General features: G+C 40.3%; 1 protein-coding gene across 1 annotated transcript in view; it reads left to right on the top strand.

Annotated features, from left to right (window-relative positions):
* Positions 1-1,215, top strand: part of IRS4 (insulin receptor substrate 4) — a 35,907-nt gene extending 34,692 nt beyond the window's left edge. Inside the window, exon 2 of the mRNA XM_069100422.1 lies at positions 1-1,215. This exon is cut by the window's left edge and continues 3,002 nt beyond it. The gene's annotated coding sequence lies outside the window, so the exon portion shown is untranslated.
* The last annotated feature ends 9,722 nt before the right edge of the window (positions 1,216-10,937 follow it).

Genomic DNA, 10,937 nt, shown 5'->3' with positions numbered 1-10,937 from the left:
AAAAAAAAAATCCCAAAACCCAATACAATCATTGGATGTCAAATAACATGTACTTCTGTTTTCCAGCAGTTTTAAAGTACATGTTAACCAAAACAAACAAAACAAAATACCCCCAAGACAATCACTGGATGAAAAGTCACATGTACTTCTATTTTCTAGCAGTCTTAAAGTACATGCTAACTTTTAAAAAAATCGTTATTTGATGTCAAATAACTTGTACTTTTTTTCTGAGCAGTCCTAAAGCACGTGCTAACTACAAGCCAATCATCGACAAACCGAGTTATGCCCCACCCCTTTGTAGTGGTGGTGGTCTGGAGGGTGGCAGGCTGAGCTCCTTAGCTCACTTCTTGGGAATCTTGCTGAAGGCGATCGTTGGTACACTTACTAGCTGCTACTGGAGCATAGACTCACCCATTTAAAAAGTTGGATTCCTTCTCTAAACCCCATCCTATCGTGCTAGGTAGCCTTTATTTGTTCTCTAACAATGCGATGTTTAGACAACCTTTTATCAAGCTGTCTTTTCCTTAAAAAAAAAAAAAAGTAACTTAAGTGTTGTTAATCGTTCAGAATTGTGAAAAGAAAAAGTGGAGTGGGGAAAAAAAGAATGTTAACATGACTTTATTTCCATGTTCGGGCCTGAGGCTGTCAGCGCGCAACAGGGGCAACACTAATCTATGCTGAATATCTAGGTGACCTCAAACACAACACACACACACTTAGAAACAGGTACGACGTACGGAGCACATATGCAGTCTTCTTGAATCTCTTAGTTTACAGACAAATAACTTATTCAGTATTGCGCTGGAAGAAAATCTTTAAAATATCATAATATATACATATATACACACACATATATATGTATATTCCCTTCCAGCTGCCAGTTGACGCTGCTGTATAGTACAGAAACACCAATGATGGATGGATGTTTTGTGATCTGTAAATTTCATTTGTTATCGGACATAGTAACTTTTGTCTGTACAAACTAAAACATGTATGGTGGAAACTGTTCGTTATTTTGCTATTCCTGCTTCACAAATCTGCTTTGAATTGTTCAACCTTTGCCACACATTGTAAATATTGTCACGTTGTTTTCTCTGTAAGCACATTGCTTTGCTGTTTGGGGAGACTGACTTGCACCTCTGTATAGTGTTCATATTTATCTGACTTGGCTTTCCATAGAGCTACTTGCAGTAAATGTGTGTTCATGTAACCCAATTTGTGTGTGCGTGTTGTCTTTTTTTTCAACTTTTCTATACTAGATTATAAACCACCTAATGTGGTGAAATTGGCTTTGGTCACTTCTTTCTTATGGAAGAATAAAGGAATCAGGGAGTTTTGAAATGGGATAAAGTTTCTTTGCCTGGGAATAGATTGTCCCAGTGAGGCCATTCCTTTTCTAAGGGCTCTCCAGTGGTGTTGGGATAGTCAGTTGGTTTTTTTTTTTTTGGCATTTTGGAGGGGGGAGGGCAGGGCAGTTGGGGTTAAGTGACTTGCCCAAGGTCACACAGCTAGCAAGTCTTAAATGTCTGAGGTCAAATTTGAACTCAGGTCCTGTTGACTCCAGGGCTGGTGCTCTATTCGCTGTGCCACCTAGCTGCCCCTGGATAGTCAGTTCTTGAGCCCCCCCCCCCCGCCAAAAAATAGAGGGGGGCTGGGAAGAGATCTTTAGTGAGGAAAACTACAACCAGCAGTCTGCTCCAGTTTTCTTCAGAGCCCCTCACTGAAGAGCTGGGGGGGGGCAGCAAACTGATCCTGTCCTCTTTATATGACCCCTTTTCATTTTATCTTGTACCAGAGGAAGATAACAATCACACAAGCAGATTGTTTACCTTTCTTGCAGGCAGGATATTTTTGCATGGGAGAGACCAGAGGGCTAGAGAGTTGAATGTCAGGAGCTGGCAACAAAGTCTGCTGATAGCCCAGCCAGAAGAGTGGGGTTTAGATTAATACCAGAAAAATGATTGCCTTCATTATATCTCCCTTTGTCCACTCATCATGCTCATCAAGGGGGCAAAGAAAGTAAACAAGATGCTATGTGGCTCTGGGAAGGAAGCCTGCCCAGGGAGCATTGGACAGGGGGAGGGAAGGAGCATTTGTGGGACCAGATGGACAATTGGGGGGGGTAGAGAAAGGACAGCTCCCAGAGCATATGTATAATCCATAAAAAACAGTGATTCTACACAAATATAGGGTTGACTGTATGACTCGACCTCACTCGATGTAGTCATTCACTCAAAACACAGAGTGTTCTCCATTCATAGCACATTTCTGGAAAAGTTGAGTTTAAAAGGAGAATTTCTGTATCAGTATGAAAATACAATTAGGCTTCCATTAAAATTCCAGTGATGTTCCTATGCATAACAACAATCACATTAAGAATCCTAATCTTCTGTTCAAAAGGCAGTTTCCTTTGTCAGGACCAGTTCAATACATCAAGTGCCTCCCATCCAACCTCTACAAGAAACATCTCATGTCATGCATTGATCAATTCTCATGATCTTGCACACATAAAATGTACCCATTTCACTGGGTCTGGGGGGTGGGGGGAAGGGTGGGAAATGACTTGGATACTTGGAGCAATGTTCTATCTTGTGGCCAGTCTACATGAAAAAGAACCACTTATTGGAAATAATGTGGACTTCTCCAATTCTAGTACCAACTAAATAATAGAATTTCAAATTTTGATGGAACCTCAGTCTAACCTGAACCTGAAATAATCAGTGGCTGATTGGTCATCCAGCCTTGTCAGGGACATGGAATACACTATTCTTTTCATTGTTGAATGAATCTAAGTTTTAGGAAGTTCTTCCTAATATGGAGGCAGAATTTCTATCACCCATTGCTTTCAGTTCTTCCCACTGTTGTTTAAGAGGAGGAAAATTGAGAATTGTTTAAAGAAAGCAACCAAATTAAATGTTTAAAAAGCATGTACAGAAAATGGAAAGAGCAAATAAGAGAGGATGAATTGAAAAACATGTCATGTAGGATTTTGAGCACGTGGACCAGTAAGATGGTCACATAGTGGTTTTAATCAAGCCTTAGCACTCAAAAACTTCAGAAAAAGGAATGCATGCCGGATAGAGGGTAAAACCTAAGTTATGGTAAATCTGAATCCACAAGACAAAACAGGAACAGCCAACAAGGTAAAAATATCATAAAATAACCTCAATCTAAATGCTCCTATTTCCCACTTGGCATGTCCACCCTCAACCCACTCTGCATTTCACTGGCATCGAGTGCAAGTGAAGCTTAAGAGACAGGGTCCAACTGTGGGGATACTTGCCTAGTCCCACTATGGTGGTGACTCAGAGGCTGAATTCCCACCCCACAAGAAGTGGAAAATTCTGCTTCTGCCCAGCCATGAAAAGGAAAAGGTGATTGGTCTGGGGAGGGGGAGGAAAAGTGGGGATGTAAAAAGAGGAAGACTCTATGCACTGGGAAGGGGGGTCTGGAAACTCAGATGAAGCCACTGCTCTTTCACCCAGAGTTTACTCTAGGCAAGAACCCAGGGTCCAAACTACCTCAATGTGAAGGGGATGAGGATGCACACCGTGAATAGAGGGATTGGGAGTAGAGGGGTGTAGAGCTAGGGAAGGAGGAAAGGGGCACATACAATACAGAAGTGTAAAGGGCCAAAGAGTGAGAAGAAAAGCCAGAAGCGAGTTGAAAATACAAGAGAAAGAATGAAAAACCAAAAAGTTGAAGAGAGAAAGGTTACCTATGAAGGAAAGGTAATTCTAATAAACCAAGATGAGAAATCAGAAAAGAGAATGTAAGAGGAGATTCCAAAAAGAAAAAGAGGTGAAGTGGCAGCCCCAAATAATGTAGATGGCAAAGCTGAGCCCAATGGTCAACACAAAAAAAGATGGACCTTGAACAAAAGATAAGCATTAGAGGTGAGCCTAAAAAACAAAACAAACCAGAAAAATACAGAGAAAGAGCAAAAAAAATTTAAAAACCCAAGATAGGCAGATCATTTAACTTGCAAACACCCCCCAGAATTACAGAAACATGTGAAAGCTAACCAAGCACAATTATCAAGAAAAGATTAAGTAGTGTAATTAATTCTCTCAGATTTACAGGTTACTTAAACAAAGATATTGAATTATGAAAAGAGCAAAGAGGGACCATCAAGGGGCAAAAAAATGTAAGATTTAAGGATAGCAAGCAAAGGGAAAGGTGGAGAGATGAATTAGTACTCTATGGACTCAATCCCCTGAACCCCTACAAAGGAATCAGTGTCTTGTGGGAGGTGATAACACAGTAGGAAGTTGCATGAATGAAGAGAAGGGAGGTAAGAGATAGAGGGGATTAGGTAAATCCAGAAATGATAAGAATTTAGTATCTCAACGAGAGGTGATTGTGGGAGAATATAATGAAAAGCAGTGGAGGGGAGGGCCTGGAGTGGGGCTGGGGGAAAAGAGAGGCCCTCCTGAAGAATATTCCCATGGGGGAGAAGGGGTGTGTGTGGTAATAAAAAGGGAACTTATAGTGAATTTCATGGGGTGGTGTGGGTGTAAGATGGGATTTGCCCATTAGGAAACCACCTTCTCTAGAAAAGGTTTGTTCCTCCAAGATCTGCATCACATCCCAGGAGAGAGGGATACATGAATTCCCAAGGACAGCCAATGCCCAGAATGGGTAGGACAGACATAAAATCATATATTATCATCTGGTCTTAGGAGTGGAGAGTGATCATGGTAAGGGCAGGAGTTAGGACCTAGTCTCATAACTTCAAACACAGAATGACATGACACTGTTTCCATTTGGCATTGCTTCTCTGTGAGATGATATTTCTAAGAGCAAGGCACAGAAGAAAACAGCAAGGCTCCTATAAGCTCTGCAAAGGCTATAACAGAAGTGGGGGAGAAAAGGGAGCAGGGGCAGCTAGGTGGTGCTGCAGTGGATAGAATATGGGACTGGAGTCAGGAAGATTCCCCTTCCTGAGTTCAAATCTGCTCTCAGATACTTACTAGCTGTGTGACCCTGGGCAAGTCACTTCATCCTGTTTGCCTCAGTCTCTTCATGTATAAGATGAGCTGGAGGAGGAAATGGTAAACCACTCCAGTATCTTTGCCAAGAAAACTCAAATGGAGTTACAAATAGTTGGACATGACTGAAAAATGACTAAGCAACAAAAAGAAGAGGGAGCTTAAATTTGGTTACTTCAGAATCCTTCCTCTCATGACAGAGATGGAGACAGAGACTAAAGAAAAAACAATTGTGGGTAAATCCCATGAACGAGTGAATAAAATTAAGAAAACATTGGCAGGGATGAAAAAATAAGTAAACAAATCAAAGGAAAATTTCTTGGAAAATGAAGCAATGTTACTTAAAATAAGAGAAGAGAGGAGATGAAGAAGTAAGGTTTTTGAACCATTCACTTTTGATTGGATAGAGAAACAAAAAGAAGTTAAAAATTTGAGTAAGGTTAAAGAACTTGGAATAGGGCAGGTAATTGGAATCAAATGGGAAAGCCCACGGGAATAGGTTATTATCAAAGTAGCTTAAGCAAAATGAGTCACAGGGACAAAATATTAACAAAGAGAAATGGGATAAAAATCAATGCCAAAAATAAATAAATAAATGGAGGGAAATACAAGTCTAGCAATCATAACTTTACATGTGAATAAATTAGGCTTATAAAGAAAAGAGACTGGCGTGGCCAGGTGGCACAGTGAGTAAGAATGCCGGCCCCGGAGTCCGGGAGACCAGGATTGGCTCTGGCCTCAGATACTTAACACCCACACAAAATAACTGGCCGTGTAACTTTTTGAGCAAGTTACTTAACCCCAATTGCTTTAAAAAAAGAAAAAGAAAAGAGACTGGCAGAATGAATAAGAAAACAAAACCCAACAATGTTCTATATGCAAGAAACATCTAAAAAATAGTAACAGAATTAAAATGAAATTCTAGGGGAAAAATGACTATGAATCAGGTGATTACCAAAAAGAAAGAATTTTCAATCATGGTATTAGATGAAGCAAAAATAAAAATGCACAATATGAAGAGAAGTAAACAAGGAAACTATATCATACTTAAAGGGACCCGAGATGATAAACCAATAAGATTAATGAACATATATGTACCAAATGGCATAGCAAATTAACTGAATTGGGGGAAAAACACAACAAATGTATGAGTCTTTAATAAACCTTGAACTGGAAGAATTGAAGAGAAAGAGAAATTTAAAAATAAAATATAGGACTGAACAAAGTATTAGAGAAGATAGATATGACAGACATCACATATTATGAATGGGAACATTAAGTGATATACATATTCCTCAGCACCATATAGTACCTTTAAAAAAAAGACTATGTGCTAAGTTGCAGAGAAATTATAAATACATATGTAACCCTTACTCTAGACTCACTTCCTTAATTTGTACTCACATTCACACTGGAAGTTTGGGTCTATAGAGGAGTAACTTCTATCTTAGATTCTATGGGTGAGTGACTACTCCCAACACTGTATCTCATAAGCCTTCCTTTATGTACTTCCTGTTCATACCTAGGCAGCTAAATGGCACAGTAAAGAGAGTGCTGAGCCTAAAGCCAAGAAGACCTGAGTTCAAATGTGGCATTTATTTATTGTGTGGCCCTGGGCAAGTCACTTAACTACTGTCTGCCTTGGTTTCCTCACCTGTAAAATGGGAATAATAATAACACCTATCTCCCAGGGTTATTGTGATGATCAAATGAGATATTATTTTCCAAGGCATTTAGCACAGTTCCTGGAACATAGTAGGTGTTTAATAACTATTTGTTTCCTTCCTAACAGTCAGCCAGTAGACACAATTAGATTTTAGAAAAGTATTTACTCAAATGACATGGCATGAACAATAATTACAAAGCATTTCCCCCTAGCAACTTGGAATAAATTCTCCCACAAAGATACACAGAGTCCAGACGTGAAAGAGTAGGCACAAAATTAAAGTATGATAGTAATAAGGCACTGTGAAGTGAGGCACTGGCAATGGATTCATCACTGCATTGCTAGGTTGGGTTGGTTCTTCAAAGAATGAAGCTTCTCTTCTGGACAGGTAGCTCATCTGGTTTTGCTTCTCTCAATGTGACATCTTAGCTGGATGGGTTGATCTACCAATGGACTGGGCTGAGCAAGATGCTTAACTGCTGGACTAGGGCTGCCACCCGACTAGGCTGGGAAGATCACTTGGAAACTGGGCAGCTGCTGCTGGGCTGGGGCAAGCACAATGCTTAGCCATTGGGTTCTTCACAGGGTGTGGTGTCTCTGACAGGCAGATCAAGGTGCTGGACTCTCTGGGCTCAGTCTTGGATAAGCAGTCAAATTCAGCTGGGTGTCACTGTCCTCTTTTAAGCTCTAATGTTACTGCTCTCTTTTCAGCTGGAGAGTTACTGTGCTCTTTCAGCAAGGGCAACATTTTTTTTTTGCTTGGGATTGGCAGAAGCCCAGGAGTGTGCTGAAGCCAGTTCAAACCGCCTAGTGAGAGTCAATTGTTAAATTTTCAGTATGAGCATTTATACCTGAGAAATTGACAGATACTATAAATCAGAGATTGATTTATTTTTTTTTGTTGATTGTCTAGACTTAAGAAAGTGTTGGATAAAATGTTAAGAATACAGATTAAACTTTAAAGTGTGTTATGCAGGTGTGGTTTTTTTGAGGGTTGAGGACAGCTAATTGTTAAACATTTATCAGCACACCCTTTCAGAAGCCTCTTCCTTTTGATCAATTTGGAGGCCTTAACTCCAATGTTTGTCACCTCCAAGCAAGAAGTGGGAGAGGCATAGCCACCTCTACAATTCTTTCCAGTTCAGAACATAGTTCCCTCAGTGAAGGATCACATCCTTGTGGTGACCAGCCAGCTGCATTTCCCAGATTTTTTTAGAGCCTTAAGAAGACAAGTTCCTGGCTACAGACATAAGGAGGAAATCTGTGCCCTGGGGCAATTTCATTGTCTTTGCTGAACTGTTCATATGCAGTTGAACTAGCTGAGCCTCTGACACTTTCCAAGGTGTGGAATGACTCTTTTTTATCTGAATAGATATTAATTTTAGTGCCTCTATCTTTGTCCCTTCTGACCTTTGGCTTTGCTGAAGTCTAAACAGCACTATCTTCCCCTCCGTGAAAAATTTGCAGTCCCTGAAAATCTCTTGAGGGGTATACAAAACATTAACATGACGTAGTTCGCGTCATTAACACAAGCTCAGCAAAACTACAGTGTATCTTTAACATGAAGTTTACTCTATATAATGCTATGCAGTATTATATACAATGTGTATAGTAGTGTATAATATCCATGATACGATCATAAAGAAAAACAAAAGCAAACAAACAAAATAACCAGTGCCTGCCCTCAAGGGGCTCACCTTCTAATGGGAACTATGTACACACAAGATATATGCAAAACTAACATCAGGAGGAAAGGCTTCTTGGACCCTAGTACACTCTTATAGCACACATAATAGACTGGCATATAATAATGAGATATATATATATATATATAAAGTCTCCTTTAATAACATGGCAATGCACATATAGCAATAGTACATGTCTAGAGAAGTACATATCAACAGTATATGTCAAATACTGCATACCAGTATGTACACACATGTATGGTATATGTTTGTATATGCACATACACACATGTCATGCCAGCATGTATTTATACACACGTACAACATATATATGTAGAAAAACATACAGGCATGTATATACACATGTAAAACAGATACACATGTATAAGTACACACCAGCATATATATATACATGCATAAGCATACATATATGTATATATCTTAACACTGTACCTACAGTAAAGAAATACCATCCAGCATCAGTAATGCATGGTATAATGAAATACATAATGAAATATATTTCAGTAGCATGCAAACCACACATTAAAAATACTCCATTAATGAATTATATCTGGCTGTATAAATAAATAAGCCCTTCTCCTGTTTTTCTTGAAGCATCATAAGTAAGTATGGTCACCAATAGCCCTTCTACCACTTCTGCTAAAACCTCCCAAGCTTGTTAGGAGCTCCGTTGACTATCAGTATCCTATAGACCCATTTCAGAGCTTCCTGATGATGTATTTGTATGACTTCTCATGTCTGTTATCACTACCCATCATCCAAGGCCAGCTGAGGCAATGAAAATTGACTTGGCATAAGAAAATTCACTTAAACAGGGTATACTTTCAGGTGTAAGTCTCAAGCTCATAGCTGTACTTTCATTCAATTGCGAACTGGTTTTACTAGGTATTACAGATAGCCTTCCTGCCTATGATTTTGGTGTCATGAAGGATTGAGTTAGAGGATAGTATACAGTTGAATAGATTCACTAAGGGGTCAAGATAGGGGTGGAAAAAGAGTCTAGTCAGTGCATGGGGTGATGGCCTGGGAAAGAAGTGAGGGGGTGGAGAGATTGGAGGTTTTGGTGAGGGAGGGGATGTGGGGAATAAGATTTATAAAAGTGCCTGTTTCAGGCACTGTGCTAAGTGTTTTTTTTTCTTTTTATAAATATGATCTCATTTGATCCTTACAACAATCTTGTGAAGGTGGTGCTATTATTATCCCCATTTTACAATGGAGAAAGCTGAGGAAGATAGAAGTTAAGTGATTTGCCCAGGGTCACACAGCTAGCAAGTGTCTGAGGTCAGACACTTGTCTTCCTGATTCCTCAGTCAGGGCCCCATCTACTATATTACCAATTGCCTCTAATGGGAGGATGAAGAATAGGCTTAGTAAGAGTCATAGGACATGAGAAAAATTGAATGCTAAAAGATTAATATCACATAAAGACATTTCAGAATTTCTAAACATAGAAGAGGAACACTTGTTTGTAATGGCAAGATCGAGGGTATAGTGATCTCTGGGTCATACTTTGCCCGTACTCCCAGTGGAATGGAGGAGTAGGTCTTGAGCACTGAATAGATTGGGAAGTTAAGAAACTAGAGAGAGCAGGAGATATAGGTCTGCATTTTGAAGTCCTCTAGTTTGAGGGCAGGAGTTGGGGAAAGACTGAGTCAAGGCACTGGACTCATTGAGGAAGGAAGGAGAATGTCCTAGGAGGTGATAGATAACAGATACAAAGATAGGGATTGGTGATAAATTTTAATGGCATAGACGTCAAAGTAGACATTTTAATGAATGATGGTGGTCCTGTGAGAGGTTCGAAAGTGGCAATGGGGAGCAAAAAGTGTTCTAATTTGTTCACAATGACCAGTGAGTAGGGGACTGGGGGATGAATGAAAGTGTACCTGAAAGTGTGTCCAGAGATGCAGCATTAGAGCAGGAAGCCAGATCTCATACCAAAAGGCAGAGGATTGAAAAAGGAAAAGGCTCAGGATGAAAGCAAGTTCGTTAATTAGGGAACAGGCATTCTAGAGTACAGTGTAAGGGGTGGGGCTATCTGGAGAACATTAGGGATGTTGTAAGGAATAGGAGTATGGAAATGGGCCATGGGGATGGGCAATGAGATTTGTACATTGGTAGCCACGGGCTCAGAATTAGTGGGATGGGGGGATGAGGGAAAGTATGAGGGAGTGCGAGAATTTTAGAAAGAGGTCCATTGAGTCTGGTAGGTGATTAGCCTGTTCATCTTGTGGTCCAGTCTCATGGCAGGTGGTAATGTAGTGCCTTGTGAACTATGCCCCAAACTGTGAACTCTCTCTCTCTTTCTCTATATCTCTGTCTCTCTGTCTCTGTCTCTGTATCTCTCCTCTCCTCTCCACCTCTCTCTCTCTCTTCTATTTCTCTCTCCTCCTCCTCCTCTTCTTATTCTCCTCCCTCTCCTCTCTCTCTCCTCCCTCTCTTTCTCTGTCAGTCTGTCTGTCTCTTCTCCTCTCTCTCTGTCTTTCCCCCTCCCTCTTCTCTCTGTGTCTCTCTCTGTCTCTGTCTGTCTCTGTCTCTCTCTCTGTCTGTCTCTCTGTCTCTCTCTGTCTCTGT

This window comes from Petaurus breviceps, unplaced genomic scaffold (assembly GCF_028583685.1).
Source record: "Petaurus breviceps papuanus isolate PSGF00001 unplaced genomic scaffold, PetGlider_PUasm1.0 400, whole genome shotgun sequence".
In the NCBI taxonomy this organism is placed as follows: Eukaryota; Metazoa; Chordata; class Mammalia; order Diprotodontia; family Petauridae; genus Petaurus; species Petaurus breviceps.
This window is presented reverse-complemented; position numbering and strand designations above follow the sequence as displayed.